Here is a 19,314-nt window from a genome sequence, read left to right as displayed (position 1 = left end):
ATACAGGCATATAAACACAAATACACATTACCAAACCCTGAATCGAGCTTGTCTCTAGCAACGAATGTACATGTCCAGCCGGTCTTCAGGAACCCTTAAACCTAGGATGCTCTGATACCAAGTTGTAACCCCCTGGATAGCCAAGACCGCTATACTATGTACTTATAAATGTGCAGGACTTGCTAATAAGGTCATTTAGTTAAAAACGTGTTTTCTAAAATCATTAATGCACTAGGGTTAAAAGATTTTGGTCTCAAAAGACACTTTTCATGTAACTAAACATTTTTACACATGAAATCCCAAAAGGAACAGCGTTTAAAGTCAGTTTACAAAATTTCCAGAGCACAAATAACCACTAGCCATTCTAAAGAGAAAACAAATGTTTATGGTTCTCCTGTGCCTGTCTTCCTTCAATCGTGGTGGCTGAGCAACTGTTCATGTACATTATGCTCCCAGAGCTCTCCAAATCAGGGCTAATCAAGCTTACCCTTGCCTTTACCTTGCACCACGAAGCACCCGTAAGCCAAGGCCCAGCAAGAAAGTGTAATATCATAACACAAATACTGATAATAATCATAAACTCCTTAAGCATGTCTAAACATTTAGCAATCCCTGATAAACATATAACCCATTGACATAAACATGAATTCACAAGCTAACACTTAGCCATTCAGTAATATCATATTCAATAATTAACCATAACAACCAGATTACACAATAAATAGGGTCAACACCCTTAGGTCGTACCCTCTGTTTACCCCACTGACTCCGGCCCGCTTAAACTGAGCTAAGTGCATAATAAGCTGTCCTCAGCTACTAGTGGCCGAGTCGCGCCCTGTGCGCTAGTGTAAACTCTGACACTCTTAGGCCGTTTGTCTACTATTTACATGGCATAATACCATCCTCTATAAAGAATATAAAATAGGGAACCCTTAGTCCCATTATGATTCCACAACCGGGTGCAGTTTTCTTACCTTTTATTTCCAAACGCTCCGATTACGAGAGATGCCCCTTGAGCACGATCCGTCTCCCGAGCCCTAGCTTTTACCTAGTCACAACCAAGATAAGGGATTCCATTAATATTCGAATGAAGGTTTCTGGGTGAAGTTATAGCTTCCGGAACATCGAATTCCACCAAGCACGGTGGTGGAATCGTTCCCGAGCACCCTAAGATAGGTTCCCGCGCTTAAAACCTTCAAATAACCAAAAATGCCATTAAGGGCCGCGGCCCTAAAAACCTGCGCCGCAACCCGCCCCCTAAAACAGAGGTTAGGTCTCTCTTATCATAGACACACGTCGCGGCCCTGCCCTGTGGCACCGTGACGCTCCCCTACCGCAGAGCCTCCTTGGCTCTTCTTTGTTCCACAGGGCCGCGACCCTCTAGAACAGAGCCGCACCCCAGCCCCTCGTGCCTAGAAAATCCATCATTTTTAACATCCCAACCTTACTCAAAACCACCCAAAACCATCCTAATTCCAAAACCCATTGATCACAAAACTTCTAACATGATTCTAGCAACATAATCCAGCAAAAACCTAGCTTAGAAACTCATCAAAATCCCATTTTAATTTCTAAAACCCAAAAGCTCAAGAACATAAAAACCAGCCATGGAAACACCAGAATTCAAACATTACGTCATAAATTCAAGCTTACCTTCACTGCAAAACCACTTCTCTAAGCAAATTCTGAGCTAACTCCCAAGCTTTCTGCCTTAATTAAACATTGAAATTAAGAACCTAAGAACTCTTAGAATTCAGCTCCAAAACCTCATAATCAACTGATCAAAATGGAATTCAATGCTTACCTTAGTTTCTAGTTCGATTCCCTAGCTTCCACTGAGTTAATCCTCCAATTCCTTAGCTCAAACCTCTAAATTCCCAGCCAAATCCCCTTAGTTTTCAGTGATTTCCTTGAGAGAGAAGAAGAGAGAAGGAGAGAAAAAGGAAAGGGTCGGTTCCTTGAGTTTCCACTTTTTTCTAAGTTTTATCTATCTACCCTTAAGCAATTAAATCAATCCCGAGGCTCGGGGTACCGGAAACGTCCCCGAGGGAAAAATGGTAAAATTCCCCAATATTCTTTCCTAAGCTTCCTAACCTCAAATATATCTCCGATTATTTATTTCCATGACCCGATAACCCAAATAATCATCTAGTACCCGAAATAACCCTTGACTTGCCCCAAGTCAAGTATTAGGCCCCGTTGTGACTTTCCTGCTAACTAGCTCCCTAGGATCGCCTCAAGTCGGATGCTACAGATTTACCCACATAATAATGTGGTTCTCACAAATATAACATATAATCATACAAGCATGCTTATCATAAAATCATGCATTAAACTATTAAATTCACACACAAACCAACTATTCCCTCCCGGTACACTAATCAAGGCTCTTAAGCCATATTAGTGATTTTGGGTTGTTACAGTGCCGGACACAGCTATGGTCATAATCGTAGAAGAAACATAAGAAAACTTGACCAAGAGGCTAGCAGTAGTTATTAAATAACTTACAAAGATGGTTATAATGATGATGAAGGGGAGTGTCGGTACTAGCAACCCCGTGACCATCAACAGTTTAATGACCCCCGATAGGAAAAAAATCTAAGAGGATAGTTTGTTCCACCAAGGCCACCTAGGCCTCAAGATATTCCACCCAGGGGGAATGACCAGCCTGCAATAGCATTTGTCCCACCAAGGCAACAAGATACAGCCAACTGTCCCGTAAGATCACCCTTGGTCCTCCTTGAGCAGACAGTCAAAATGCTGGGGGCGACCAAGGGGGAGTGTCTTTTATAAATTGGGAAACAGAGAACCTGATCTCCACGATGAACTTAATCATCTTATAGAGGGCAACACGTCAAATGTTGTTGGACCTGTCTCACCAATAATCCCATATACACCATAAGCAGGGGATACTGCAATCCTAGCTGCTGGACCAACTGTTGTACCACTAGTTGTTCCTGCAATCCAGGCACAATTGGATGCTCTTACACAGATGTTACGAGAACAAACAGCCCTGAAGGTTACATACATTGACCTGGAAAGAAAGAAAGGGTCTTCTTTCTCAGATCGGATAATTGCCCTGATAGTACCACCCAAGTTCAAGATGCCAACTTGGAAGATGTACACTGGAAGGGAAGATGCCGTCTCACATGTTAACAATTTTGAGAAAAAGACAGATCTCCAAGGGGTAAGAGACGATGTTTGTAACGCTCTAGATATCCAAGACCATTACACTGTATATTTTAAATAGTGCTGGACTTGCTAATCAAGTCATTTGGATTTAAACATGTAACTAAAAGTAATTAACGAATTATGGTTTAAAAGTTTTCATCATAAGAACTGTTACTTTCATTTAAATGTTTAAGTCTGTACATGGGATCCCAAAATAAATAATTGATGGACCCAAAACAGGTATGTTTTAAATATTTATACTCGCAAGCGCACGAATCGTATATGGAATATAGTGTTCGTGTAAGCACGAGATCGAACCCAAAGGAGTTGTCTAAAATAAAAAAGAAAACTATTTTAAACCAAAATTAATAAATTTTAACCTAGTTCCAAAGATTGATAGGATTTTTGTATAATAAAAATAAAATAAAAGAAAATAATAAAGATATTAAAGACAATATATATAACATAAATTAAAAGTAGAAATCAAGATAGTAAAATAAGATTATTAAGGATTAGAATCCACAAAATATAAGTTCAATAATATTTATAAGTATATTGATTCCCACGTTTTAGTGATAGTTAAAATAAATCAAACTATCATTTTCTAAATAGATTTATAATTTTAAGCACAAATTATTTCTAAAAAGATAGGATTTTTCTTCACTTTTCAAAATTATAATTTCAAAGCATTTAGTGTAAATCAATCTAATGAAATAACAAATAAATCAATGAACATTATTTATAAGGAAAAACATAATATTTTTGTTCTAAGCATGGATGTGTACAATTTAATGACACATCTTACACAAAGAATATTATGTACTTGCACTAATGAAGAACAATGTTTAAATATGTGTTAACAATCCAAAATACATGATATTTAAGATGAAAGAAGATATTTGAAGAAGAAAATTCCATAAACTTTGTTGCACAAAATGGGAAATCAATATACAAAATAAATACTATCTTGTTACATATTGTTTCATCATCACCTTAATAATCTTAAAAAGATTAGAAACCCATAACTAGAATAGCAAATACATACTAAAAATTACAAACATAAATAGGAAAATTTGGAGGAGAAACCCCCAAAATTTTCCTCTAAAAATACATAGAAAAAAAATAAAAAGAAGAAGAAGATGAAGAGAATAGAGAGGTTTTGAAATGTGTAGAGTTTTTGGTATGGTAACCTCTCTTTCATGGACACCCTAAATGGTCTTCAAAACTCCCTATTTATAGCAAAAAATGAGGTATTAAAATAATCAATTCAAATTAATTAAATTGATTAAATTAATTTAATTAATTATAATATGGTAAATAGGGGTAAAATATAGGGTGTAATAATGATGTTTTGGGGTAAAATATGTAGAAAGTGGGGTAAAGAGTGGTATTTTTGTCATAGGAGACAAAGGGGACAAATGGTACTTTGTGATATTTTTTGTGGGCTTAAAATGTTGGGAAAAGGAGGCTGCATGCTGGGTCACGTGGAGATGAGCTGGGGCATTGATGCTTGGTGCTGTGCTAGGCGGCTTGGGAAGTTTCGGCATGGGCCTGGGGAGTGAACTGAAGAGGGCCCAGGCATTTGATGAAGCAGGCGGCCCAGGAGCTTGCATTGACTGGGCGTGGGAAGGCTGAACGTGGTTGATGTGGTCATTTGATGCTTGGCTGAAGAAGGATTGGCAATGGGCCTTGGGCTTGCTACTTGGGCCTTGGCTAAATGGTCTTCAAAAATACCAACTTTTCATTTCTTTTTTTCTAAAAAATGCCACCTTTATTCCTTCTTTTCCTTACTTTTCAAAGCCTAAAATTGCAACAACTTTCCTACAAAATAAACATAAACTAAATCATAATAAAATATTTTCAACTATAAAATAAATCAATTTAATTCTTTGAAAACATTAATTATAACTTAATTTATATTTAACATTTAAATTCAATAATACAACATTTTTTTACCTCAAACTAAACAATAATAATTTAAATAATTAACTACAACATTTTACAACAAAATAACTATAAAAACACACAAAATAATATAAAATCAAAATAAGACTAATAAATTCAAAATTACTTAAAAACTTAATAAATCAATTAAAAACTCAAGAATTAAGCAACAATTAGCACATAAAAAGTGGTAAAATAACTCTATTTTGTAGAGTTATCAATAATTTAGAAGGCATTTACAACTCCAAAGGTGATTACAACATAAACCGGCCTAAGCGGCAAAACTAGGATTTGACTCTAGTCCGTCTTGAATTCTCAGCCGTGGCGGTCAAGTAGCTGCAAATGTAAATGCCGCCCTAAAGCTCTCTAACTCATGTTTGGTCCAACTTCCCCTTTCTTTTACATGTACCACATGGCACTCATGAGCTAAGGCTCAGCAAGAAAACTTAAATCAATGGATTCAAATAGGCAACATACTATAAATAACGAGCTTAACATTAACAACCCTGCTCAAACAAACACATAGTCGAATTTAAACAACCAATGAGTTAGATAAGTGCAGACCAAACTTCTAATTATTTAGGCGATGATTGGGCTAGATAAAGTACATATTGCACTCCCAGGTTGCCCTAGCCAAAACAGCCTATGTTCTGCACACGTATTGCCGACCCCGACTCTCTTAGGCCGAGCTTTCAAATCAGGTATAATCAACATGCAATTTTCATAACACGCAATCAAATAAAACATATACAAGCATGCCTAATCAAGTAATCACAGGCATAATCATAGTAATATTCATTAATAGAGGCTCGAGCCCTAATCACAACTAGGGTGCAATTTTCTTACCTCGAGTCTCGAGTAGATAACGTATGGTGATCCCCAGCACAATCCTTACTCCCATGCCCTAACGGTATAACCTATTCACAACACAATAATGGACAACCATCATGCACTAGACTATTTAAAAGCTTTAGGGTTAATTCCTAGCCTCCATAATATGAAATTCTACTAAACCGGGTATTAGAACCCTTCCCGAGCCTTTAGGCTTGAGTTCCCGAGCTTAAAAGCCCCATTTGGCCAAAATCCTCAATTTGAGTCGCGACGCCCCCATAAGCACCGCTACCCTCTACAACTTAGAGAGCAAATTCCCTTATTTCACTAGAAACATGCTGCGGAGCACCCACCCAGCACTGCGGCACTAAGGCAGTTCAAAGAACCACCCCTAGCCTTTGAGTTCATGCTGGTTGTGGCGCTCCAAGAACATTGCCGCAACGTGACATGCGAACGCAGACATTCTGGATTTTTCATGCGTTTTCCCAAAGACAAAATCTCTCAAAACCCAACCCAAACTTATACCAAAGTCCCAATTAAGTCTAGGATTCTCAATAACACAACATAAGCAACACAATTACCCCAAAAACCAAACCACATCCTTACCAAAACTCAAAAATCAAAGCTAAAGTTTAAACTTCAGTCAAAAACTTAAACAATAACATAATTCCCTCAAAGACCAGAGCACAAATCTTACCTCAACTGTGATTACGACCTCAAGCTGCCTCTTAATCCCAATCCTAGCTCCAGCTCCTTAGATTCTCAGGCCAATACTCCACAAAAATTCAAAAGCATCCAAACACTTCAAGAGAGAGAGAGAGAGACCAACGAGAGAGATGGGAATGTGAGCTGTTGAGTGTTGAGTGTTTTCCTTTTTGGCCTTTCTGAAAACTTCAAGTCCTAACTAAGTCCAACCAAGGCTAGGGAAAAGACCCTAATGCCCATAACCCAAATCCTTTCTCCTTAATGTCTTGAAGGGCAATACCTTCATTGGCCACATTTTCTCACTAAACCTCAAATTCCTCTTAAGAGTCCCAATTAATTCTAATACCTCAAAAATTACCAAATGAATTCCCATTACTGGCTAAATCCCAACTACGTCCTAGATTACTAAAATAACCCTAGGCTCACCCCGAGCCGGGTATTTGATCCCTTTGTGACTTTACCGTTAACTCACTCACTAGGGTCGCCTCGAGCTGAATATCGCAAATATATCCACATAATAATATGGTCTCAATCACATACCCTCAACGGGTCAAAATTAGAAAATTGCACTTATTAACAAAAACGAGCCCACATGCATATTTAATAAACATAAACATGCATGTGTATTCATATCACAATATAAGTCATATATGCCACATAATCACACATATATTCAATTAGATTCACGTATTAATCAATTTATGCCCTCTCGACACACTAATCGAGGCACTAAACTGTAATGCCCCGAATTCTCTGATGTGTTTAACGGCGTGAATAGTAGGCCGGGAGGGCCATACTTGCTTAATTATGTTATTAATTGACAAAATGCATGTATATGTTGATTATATTAAAATCTGATGTGAAATGCATGCATGTGGGTCCATATTTTAATTACAGGGGTGTGATGGTAATCTGGCCCGTTGAGGGTGTAATTGTATATTTGTATGCATGTCGGTGATATATTGTTAAGGCCACATTATAATGTGGATTTGTTTGAGCTATTCGGCATGAGACGATCTTTAAGTATTAAAGTAGCGGTTTAGTCATAACGGGATTAAGTTCGAGGCTCGGGGTGAGTCTCAGGATGTTTTAATGATTAGAACGTTGTCGGGAGTACAAAGGGTAACGGGACATGAATTATTGGTGTTTGGGAATTTTGAGAATAGCGAAAATTGGAGAGCGTTAATTATGATTAACGAAATAGGTGAAGGATGACGATTTTACCCTTGGGGAGACATTAGAAGCTTTAAATGACCTAGGGGCATTAAGGTCATTTTGCTTGGGTTATATATGTTTTAAGTGGCTGTAGAAGGTTATAGAACAAAAATAGAGTAAGGTCTTCTTCTTCCCGTACACCATTTCCTCTCTATCTTTCTTTGAGGTTTTTGGTCCCAAGTTGAGGTAGCAAGCTAGGAAATCAAAGCTTGGAGGTTGTGGACTTAGTTCAATTTCTAAGGAGGATTCAAAACCAGTTGGAGGTAAGGAACTGTCCATGAATTTCAGGTGTACTCTGTTTTTCTTTTAAGTTTTCAGCTTATGGTTTTTGATGCAGAAAGTTGGAATCAAGGGGAGTTTTTGTGTATGTTTGATTGGGTTTTGGTGAGGAGGTGATGTAGATGAGGTTTAGGGGTTTAATTGGATGTTTTGGTAAGGTTTGGGAAGTGTTTGGAAGGTTGGTTTCAAGAGGAATCGCAAGGAGGGAGTTTCAGTGTTGCTGCTAGTTTGAATCTGGCGCCCCAGCGCCAGTCCTAGAACCCGAGTGCTATTCAGGGCAGAGAGCAGCCCTCTCTGTTTCTGGGGCAGCACCCCAGCGCTGGTGGGTGGCGCCTAGGCGCTAGGTCAGTTTCAGGATGTGTTGTTTTTAGGGTTCGGGATGGTTTTTAAGGTTCGGGGGTTGGTTCCTTTGGCCCTTTTGAGTAGTTTTAGAGTCTCGAGAGTAGGGGATTGGTCCCGGGAGTGTGGTTTAGTTTGTGAACCATTCATTGATTTATTTTATTAATGGTTTCTAATTGGTTATGATTAGGTAACTACTAAGGAGTCTAAAGGTTGATCGTTCTCAGGGGTCGTTCTTTTAATCATTCTAGCTCGAACCAGAGGTAAGAAAATTGCACCCCAAGTGTGACATGCATGGATATTCATGAGGCATGCTGGTTGTGTAAATATGGACATGGATTGAAAATAGAATGTTTAGCATATGTTGCTCACTTATGCATGGTACTGACTCATTAGCCAGATTTTGCAAAGGTGCTAGTATCAACTATGAAGCTGTGACTTATTAGTCAGGTTCGGCAGTGGTACTGGGCACTGGTCACGTTGAGCTGACTCATTAGTCAGGACGGCCTTAGCGTGTTAACGCAAGCCAACAAAGATTAGATCTAATCGTCTATCAGCACTGAATGACTCAAAGAGCATTAATGCCAGGCCGACCCCGAGGGTCGATGAATGAAATAAGCGTTTGGAGGCTAGTGGCTTACCTAGCAGCCACTCTCCCACTGGAAACAGTGACATGCTTGTCAGTCACTCAGTATGGTCTACCAGAACCTGTTGAAGGCTAGTGGCTTACCTAGCAACCACTCTTTCATTTGAATTAGTGACTTGCTTGTCAGTCACTCAGTATGGTTTATCAGGACCTCATGTGATGTTCACTCATTTGTTTAAAAGCTTTATGCTCAGTGTGATTATAATGATAATCATTTGATAATGTTATTGAATAGTATTATGTTTTCTTGCTGGGCTTTGGCTCATGGGTGCTATGTGGTGCAGGTAAAGGGAAAGAAAAGCTCACCTAGCCTTGAGTGGAGAGCTGATGTGGTGATGTGTACATATGCGGCCGTTTGACCACCACGGCCAAGGAGTTCTCAGAGGAACTAGGGGGTTTACACTATTTTTGCCGCTTAGGTCGGCAGGATTGTAAATTTGAAACAGTAGTGACCATTTTTTACTGTGAACAACTTGTAAATGTTTTGTTTAGCTCTGCAGAGCAGTTTGTAATGAAAATCTCCATTTCCTTTTTACTGGTTTTATACCTTAACCTGTTAATTACACTTAGAGCACGTTTTTTACCAAAGGACTCGAGTAACGAGTCAAATTTCCGGTCCACCGTTCACCGTAACTGTTCTGGGGCAACCAGGGCGTTACAACTTGGTATCAGAGCAATGCCAAGGTTAAGGTTCCTGTAGACTGGCTGGGCATGTACACACATCATTGAAGTCAAGCTCGACTCATGGTTTGGTAACTCTTTATGTAGTTATGTGCATAACTACCTAAATGTGGTGCAAATGCTTTACCTGTATGCATGAGACACTGTGTTGGCCTTGTGCCCCTGAAGTATTATGAACTGTTATGTGATACATGCTGAGTGCTGAGTGCCATAAACATGTATCTGATTGTGAATATTGAATGACTGTGGAATATGATAATTGTCTGCTTGTTCTTGGATCGTGAGGCGGCAAGAGGTTTAGTTATTACTACCTGACTGGCCGTATTGATTATTGTTTCAGTCAGGTATCAGTGACAGAATGAACCCAGAACAGATAGACACTGCAGCTGGCCAGAGTGGTCAGGGTCAGAATAATGACAACAGTCAGGGTCAAGAGAATGACCAATCCTAGATTCCACAGCCAGCACCTGCAAACTAGCAACAGATGTTTGAGGAGTTGCAGGCTACAGTGTTAAAACAGGGAGAGGAGCTTTGTCTCCTGAGACAGCAACAAGTGCCTGTAGTGGCCAGTGTTGTAGAGGCACCTTCTGAGTCAGTGCCAGTTATTGGGTAGCTGCCTGGGGTTGAAAACAGATTGGAACCTCTGTATGAGCGGTTCAGGAAGCAACAACCTCCTGTGTTTGAAGGCAGTGCAGATCCTATCAAAGCTAAAAAATGGATGAGCATGATTACCACTATTCTTGACTTTATGAGGGTAGTTGGTAGTGAGAGGGTGGCCTGTGCTGCCTATATGTTTCAGGATGATGCACGGATTTGGTGGGAGGTGGTTGGCCAGACCAAGAATGTTAATCTCCTGAACTGGGAGGAGTTTCAGACCTTGTTTAATGAGAAGTACTGTAACGATGCTATTAGAGCGGCGAAGGCCGATGAATTTATGAGGCTATTTCAGGGAAGCTTATCAGTAACTGAGTATGCCTTAAAGTTTGACCGTTTGGCAAAGTTTGCCAAAGAGCTGGTGCCCACTGATGGGACTAGGAGAGAGAGATTCCTCCAGGGGCTACAGCCCAGGTTAGCCCGTGACGTTCGCATCACCACTGTGGCAGGAGTCACTACTTATGCATAGGTGGTGGAGAAGGCACTCACAGCTGAGAGTGCAGAGACTAAGATCTGGTGTGACAGTGCAGCCAGAAAGGATTTTAGGAGGACAGTTCCTCCATTTGTTAGTTCTGGTAGGGGTGCTGGCCCCAGTGATCAGAAGAGGAAGGTTCCTGATACCTCCCTAGTTCCAGGTCCTGACAGGAGACCCCATGGTATTACAATGGGTCATCCTGGGGGTAGTGAAGCGTGGAAGACTCGTCCTGAATGCCCTAGGTACAATAGGCGCCATTTGGGAGAGTGTAGGGCAAAGGCCTGCTACTTGTGTGGAGTGGTGGGTCATCTTAAGAAAGATTGCCCTCAGATAGGGAAAGAAGAACCCAGAAAGGTGGACAGCTCGGCCCCAGCTCGAGTGTTCACGTTGACTCAAGCAGAAGCTGATTGATAGGTTGTGTAGACCTTGTGATTTCTATGCTGTGGGGTTTGGTACTTTGTTACCCACTGGGGAGTTAGTGGTATCCAGAAGATGGGTCAGATCTTTGCCAGTGACAGTAGAGGGCAAAGAGTTGTCAGTGGACTTGATAGAGTTAGTTATGACTGACTTTGATATGATATTGGGTATGAATTGGTTGGCAAAGTATGGGGCAACTATTGACTATAGAAGGAAGATGGTCACCTTTGAGCCTGAAGGTGATGATCCTTTTGTGTTTGTTGGTACTGTGCATGGACCTCGCATTCCTACGATTTCTGTGTTGAGGGCCAGGGATCTACCGCAGAGAGGTTGCATTGGATTCTTAGCCAGTGTGGTTGACACCACTCAAGTCATGCCAGTGAGACCAGAGGATACTAGACTTGTATGTGAGTTTCTAGATGTGTTTCCGGATGATTTGCCAAGGTTGCCACCACACAGAGAGATTGAGTTCGTTATAGAACTGGCACCCGGGACGGAGCCAGTGTCTAGAGCACCATACAGAATGGGCCCAGCTGAGTTGAAAGAATTGAAAGTGCAGTTGCAAGAGCTGCTAGATATGGGTTTCATTAGACCTAGTTTCTCACCTTGGGGTGCGCCAGTTCTGTTTGTGAAGAAGAAAGATGGTTCTTTGAGAATGTGTATAGATTACAGAGAACTGAATAAGTTGACAATAAAGAACCGATATCCTTTGCCAAGGATAGATGACCTGTTCGATCAGCTGCAAGGTATGAAGGTATTCTCTAAGATCGTCCTTCGTTTTGGTTATCATCAGTTGAGGGTCAAGGAGGGAGACATACCGAAGATTGCCTTTCGTACCAGGTATGGGCATTATGAGTTTCTAGTTATGTCATTTGGATTGACTAATGCCCCTGCTGCTTTCATGGATATGATGAACAGAGTGTTCAAGGATTATTTAGACCAGTTTGTGATCGTCTTCATCGATGATATTCTGGTATATTCTCAGACTGAGTCAGAGCATGAGCAACATCTGAGGTTGGTTCTACAGAGACTGAGAGAACACAGACTATTTGCAAAGTTCAAGAAGTGTGAATTCTGGTTGTCTCAGGTGTCCTTTCTTGGGCATATTGTCAGTAAGGAGGGGATTAAAGTAGACCCAGCAAAGATCGAAGCGGTCAGAGATTGGCCAAGGCCAAAGAATGCTTCTGAGGTTAGAAGTTTCCTTGGGTTATTACAGGCGGTTCGTGGAAGGGTTCTCAAAGATTGCTAGTGCTTTGACAGAGCTGACACGCAAGAGCCAGAAGTTTGTGTGGTCAGATAAGTGTGAGAACATCTTCCAGGAACTGAAGCAGAGATTGATTACAGCTCTGATTCTGAGTCTTCCGATAGATCAGGAGAAGTTTGTGATTTACTGTGATGCTTCTCATCAGGGTTTGGGCTGTGTTTTGATGCAATTAGAGAGGGTTATTGCCTATGCTTCTCGACAGATGAAGGAGTACGAAAAGAGATATCCTACTCATGATCTGGAGTTGGCGGCTGTGGTTTTTGCTTTAAAGATAAGGAGGCATTATCTCTATGGAGAGAAGTGTGAGATTTATACAGACCACAAGAGCCTGAAGTACTTCTTCACCCAGAAAGACCTGAATATGAGGCAAAGGCGTTGGCTGGAGTTAGTAAAAGACTATGATTGTGAGATTTTGTATTATCCAAGGAAAGCCAACGTGGTAGCTGATGCTTTGAGCCGGAAGGGTCCGGGGCAGATTCATGGTATGAGACTGATAGCCAGAGAGTTAGACTGATAGAGTTGCTGGTGGGCCAGTTGGCCAACATTACACTACAGTCTACATTGTTGGAGAGAATCAAAGAGGGTCAGTTGAGTGATCCACAGCTGATCAAGATCAGGGAGGATGTTCTGGCTGGAGCATCCAGGGATTATACAGTGTCTGAGGTAGGCTTGTTGAGATACAAGGGGCGGATATGTGTTCCGTTAGACACTGCATTGAGGCGAGAGATTCTGGATGAATCTCATACTACACCTTACTCTTTGCATCCAGGCACCACGAAGATGTATCAGGATGTGAGATCTCTATATTGGTGGCCGGGGATGAAGAGAGATGTAGTAGAGTATGTGGCTAAGTGCTTGACATGTCAACAGGTCAAGGCTGAGCATCAGAGGCCGGCAGGGTCATTGCAGCCTCTGGATATTCCAGAGTGGAAGTGGGAAGACATCACGATGGATTTTGTGGTGGGCTTACCCAGGACTACTGGTCAGCATGATTCTGTTTGGGTGATAGTGGATCGCTACACCAAGTCAGCTCACTTTCTGCCAGTGAGGACTACATATACAGTTGATCAGTATGCAGATCTCTATGTGAAAGAGATCGTGCGGCTCCATGGTGCACCTAGATCGATCGTGTCAGATCGGGACCCCACTTTTACTTCCAAGTTCTGGGGGAGTTTGCAGAAAGCCATGGGGACAAAGTTGAAGTTCAGTACAGCTTATCATCCTCAGATAGATGGGAAATCTGAGAGGACGATCCAGATATTGGAAGACATGTTGAGAGCATGTGTGCTGGATTTCAGTGGGTCTTGGAGCAAGTATCTGCCTTTGATAGAGTTCTCCTATAACAACAGTTACCAATCTACCATTGGAGTAGCACCTTATGAGATGTTGTATGGTAGGAAGTGCAGATCTCCCATCCATTGGGATGAGACAGGAGAAAGGTGATACTTAGGTCCTGATGCAGTTCAGAGGACTAGTGAGGCTATTGAGAAGATTAGAGCTAGAATGCTTGCTTCTCAGAGTAGACAGAAGAGCTATGCAGATCCCAAGCGCAGGAACGTAGAGTTCCAGGTAGGAGACTATGTTTTCCTCAGAGTTTCACCATGGAAAGGGGTGAGAAGGTTTGGGAAGAAAGGCAAACTGAGTCCTAGGTTTGTAGGTCCATTTGAGATCCTGAAGAGGATTGGTCAGGTGGCTTACAGATTGGCTTTGCCTCCGGCATTGTCTGCTGATTAGTGCTAAAAAATATCATTGTATTAATCTTAAAGTGTAAAATTAATTATGTTTTAATTAATATTTTCATGGATTTATTGTCATATATTTTATATTTAAAAATATTAATTTTAATTTAATTTGTGGTTAATTTTCAGGAAATAAAATATATTTTTGACACAAAGAAAAAGAAAGGAGAAAGAAAGAATTAAAATTGAAGAGAATTATGAAGAAAATGGCATTTTTGAAGATGAAATGGCCCAAAACTAGGCCCAAAAAGAAGCTCAGCCGCCAGCCGCCACGCTGACACGACTGACGCGCTGTCCAATCCGCACCTGCCACGCTGTCACCGCAGAATGACGCGCTGACATACGTTCTGACGCCACTGCCCCCTGAGGCATGCCTGCCACATGACGCGTCTGACGCGCTTGACGCATCTGACGCGCTTGTCCCCCACTTCACCAGCATCCACTTCCCATTTTCATCAGCTTTTTTAGCCACTTCCCCCACTATTTTTTACACGATTTTACACGTTTTTTGTCCTATTTTCTCTATAAATAGATAACCAAAGCCAGTGTAAATTATCAGATTGGAGAGTGGGAAAAATACACTTTGTTATTTTATTTCTTTTCTTGTTTCTAGTTTAGTTTTACTTATTTTAAGTGACAAAAATGAGTGGACTATTTTAGAAATATTGGTGAGGTTAGAGTGTAGTTTTTGTATTTCTTCTTCTCAATAGTGATATTGATTCTTCTTATGCTTCATTTCCATATCTCATTAATTATTTTGTTTCTCATTCTCTAATTTCTTTTCTAAAATTATTTAGCATCGTTTACATAAGTTCAGTCATGCTTTTCTTATGTAACTAAGATTGTTAATTTATTTTAGTATATTTGTTATATTGTATGTCTTTTACTGCATTCTGCCAATGGTATTTTGTCGCTCTTGGATATATAATATGATATGCTATGAAATTAGGAGTTAGATTCAATTTAATCTAGATTATTTAATTTGTGCTTTTAACATATACATCTTCCAGTTGCAATTAATGGTGTAGAATTGCAACTGTGTTTTGAATTAATATCAATATTAGAATATGTTTTACAGCACTGCATCTCTACCTTGCCATGCTCTTTATCTGATCATTTTCTCTAATCTATCATTTTAGTTTCACAAAATCCATATCTTCAATTCTACTTTATTTTTATCTTTTATTTACTAATATAATCTTTAGTTGTGTTTTCCTCTCTGTGGTTACGACATAGTCCGATTACTACTGCGACCGCTTAGGAGTTTATTGGGCGATATCAATTTTTGGCGCCGTTGCCGGGGAGGTAATTCTACAATTAAAGGTTTGCATAGTAAATTATTTTTTTATAAAAAAAAAAGTAGTATAAATTTTTTTAATTTCTCTTTTAATTTTTTTTTTCCTTAGTAATTTTTATTTTTAGTTTTTTTTATTTATTCATTTTTTTAATTGTTCTATTTGTTTATTTTACTTTTAGGTTCAGGTTTAGGATTTTATTTTTAGATTTAGTTTTTTTTCCCAAAAATAAAAATAAAAATATAAATAAAATTTTGTATCAAAACAAAGTATTGAGAACATTTGTGTAATTTTGGAAATGAGTAAAAACCAAACATGTTCTGTCTTAGAAAAATTGGTTCTTAAATAAGGTTTGTGTTAGCGTTACCCTCCAACCTTTTCTAAGAACATCGGGGAGTTCTAGAAAAGCTCTTGGGCCTAAAGTGGTACCTTGGCAGCCTTCCCAATTGGCCTGGGAACATTTTTGGTGTATACTTATTAAATTATTACACATTTGCGCTTATAATACTTACAAAAAAAAAAAAGCAAATGAATGAAGAAGATCATCGACGTTTTGAGTACTATTATCCAATATATCTCTCTTCACTTCAAAACAATCCAAAATCTAGTGCTACTGAGGGTACTAGAAATTTTAGAGGTGCCCACCAACTTAGCGAAAGAGAGTACCTTAAATCTGAAGTAGAATTCTTGACTAAAGAATTCGAAAACTTGAAAGCTAAGTATGGTCGAGAAAGTAACGAGGTAATAAGGGTAGAGTATGATGAACCATATTTTGACTGTGAAAGAGTCGACCATTTTGCTCAAGATTACTCAACTCTTAGAGAAAGGGAGGAAGCTTTTCAATACTATTCTTACTACAAGAATAGTAATCTTAGCTGGAAAAACCCTGTTGCTTCAAGTTGGAAGTCTAAGTACAACTACCGTGCACCGATTGGTTGGGAATTGGCACCATCTAGCAGGAATGTTGAGCACGATTTTTCTAACTCTTACCATGAACCTCCACATAATGTCGGGACTAATACAGATTCCTTAGAGGAAACATTATATACAATTATGGAGGAACAAATAAACTTTACTGAACACATAAGCAACATTGCTAAACACATGATGGAGGAACTTAGAGAAATTCGGACTCAATTTTCAGAATTGACTGACAAAGTTAATTCACATTATTTCAGTCAATTCCAATCAGAAGAAGAAACAATGGCACCAATCTCTAATCCTATTTCCTTCAAATTTGATGAGGATGATGCCATTACGATTCGGAGTGAAAATATTCCTCATGCTGAAATTCTTCCAACAACTCCGAATGAAAACAAGTGTTATCATACTGATGTGATAAACCTTCTTGTGGAGGAAATTTGCAAACTTTTCTCAAAGAATCAATCACACAATTTCCTCCACGATACTGAAAACGAACATTTTCTTTATCCTGAGAATGTTACTAATGCTTCCATTTTTGAGACACAGGATAAAAGAAAATTCATTTTTGATACTGGATAGTCAAGAATATTTAGTTGGTGAACCTACCTGAGGAGACGTTTCTTCGGTTTACCAAGGCTAATCAGGTTCTATCTTTCCTTGCTTTCTTTATTTCTGGTATGTTTTATTTTTGTTCTTTGTTTTATTTTTCCTTTTTATTTTATTATGATAGTTTGTCTTGTTATTTATTTTTCTTTTTCTAAGAATCAATATCATATCATTTTGCATTAGCTCACTCTCTATATGTTCTCATTTCACGCTTTTCATGCATATATTTTTAAACAATGAGGACATTGTCTAATTTTGATTGGGGGTGGTGAGCATATTCATGCACGTTCATGTTGATTTTTGTCATACTAATATTTTCATGGTCAAATTTTTTTAAAAAATTACTTATTTATTTTTGCAAAATGTTACTTTTGAGTCAATTTTTGTTATTTGTATTACTAAGAGTTTCTCTAGAGTTACCTAATGCACATGCCAAATGTTGTGGTAAGATGGTTGTTAGCACATATTTGCTTAGAAATTTGCCATGTTTAAGTAATTCATTCTTTTGTGTGAGAAATGAGACTTGAGAAAACAACTTTTAAATTTTTATTGATTCTTAGAAATGGTTATAATTATTTGGACAAGGTATTGTGGTATGAATGGATGATGTTTTAGGGATAATATTTTCTATAGACAAATCTTATTAGAGAGCCTTTTATTATGTTGTTCATGAAAAAGAAAATGAAAAAAAAAGAAGAAAAAGGAAAGAAGAAAAAAAAAATAAAAAAAAAAGGAGAAAGACACAAGAGCAATAGTTTTATCATTTTCAATTATGTTGTCTCTTGTGTCCAAAAAAAAAAAAAAAGTGTGTTTATTAATTTCATGTTTTATTTTATGGCTCTTAGAATAAATGTAAAGATTGTCTATTCAACTTAAAATCCCGAAAAACTAGTTTTGTGGTACTCTTTATGGTGGTTGTCCAAATGGTTTATTTCCTATCTTTGTTTCAATAATTATTTAAGAGTTTATCCTAAATATATACCCATTTGATGAGTGCTTACTTCTTTTCCAACTCCATGAGTGAAACCCTTAAACTTTAAATACTTTCAATTACATGGGAGGTTAATGGAGTTGAGACTTTTACTTGGCATAATTTCGAAGGTTTTATGTGCTATGGTTTGCAGTAAGAAGGTTCAAGTTTGGTGCACACACTCACAACTCTAGGTTTATTCGAAGTAATTTTGATAGCTCTTGTTGACTTGTTACTGACATTTTGTGTTAATACTTAAGTTCTTTTTATAATTTTTGACCGGAAATATATCATGTTGACATTTATCATTTCGCTTGAATTGCTAAAGACTAGCAATAAGCTGGTTGGGGGTTGTGATTAGTGCTCAAAAATATCATTTTATTAATCTTAAAGTGTAAAATTAATTATGTTTTAATTAATATTTTCATGTATTTATTGTCATATATTTTATATTTAAAAATATTAATTTTAATTTAATTTGTGGTTAATTTTCAGGAAATAAAATATATTTTTGACACAAAGAAAAAGAAAGGAGAAAGAAAGAATTAAAATTGAAGAGAATTATGAAGAAAATGGCATTTTTGAAGGTGAAATGGCCCAAAACTAGGCCCAAAAAGAAGCTCAGCCGCCAGCCGCCACGCTGACACGACTGACGCGCTGTCCAATCCGCACCTGCCACGCTGACACCGTAGAATGACGCGCTGACATACGTTCTGACGCCACTGCCCCCTGACGCATGCCTGCCACCTGACGCGTCTGACACGCTTGTCCCCCACTTCACCAGCATCCACTTCCCATTTTCATCAGCTTTTTTAGCCACTTCCCCCACTATTTTTTACACGATTTTACACGTTTTTGTCCTATTTTCTCTATAAATAGATAACCAAAGCCAGTGTAAATTATCAGATTGGAGAGTGGGAAAAATACACTTTGTTATTTTATTTCTTTTCTTGTTTCTAGTTTAGTTTTACTTATTTTAAGTGACAAAAATGAGTGGACTATTTTAGAAATATTGGTGAGGTTAGAGTGTAGTTTTTGTATTTCTTCTTCTCAATAGTGGTATTGATTCTTCTTATGCTTCATTTCCATATCTCATTAATTATTTTGTTTCTCATTCTCTAATTTCTTTTCTAAAATTATTTAGCATCGTTTACATAAG

This window comes from Humulus lupulus, chromosome 2 (genome assembly GCF_963169125.1).
Source record: "Humulus lupulus chromosome 2, drHumLupu1.1, whole genome shotgun sequence".
Lineage (NCBI taxonomy): Eukaryota > Viridiplantae > Streptophyta > Magnoliopsida > Rosales > Cannabaceae > Humulus > Humulus lupulus.
This window is presented reverse-complemented; position numbering follows the sequence as displayed.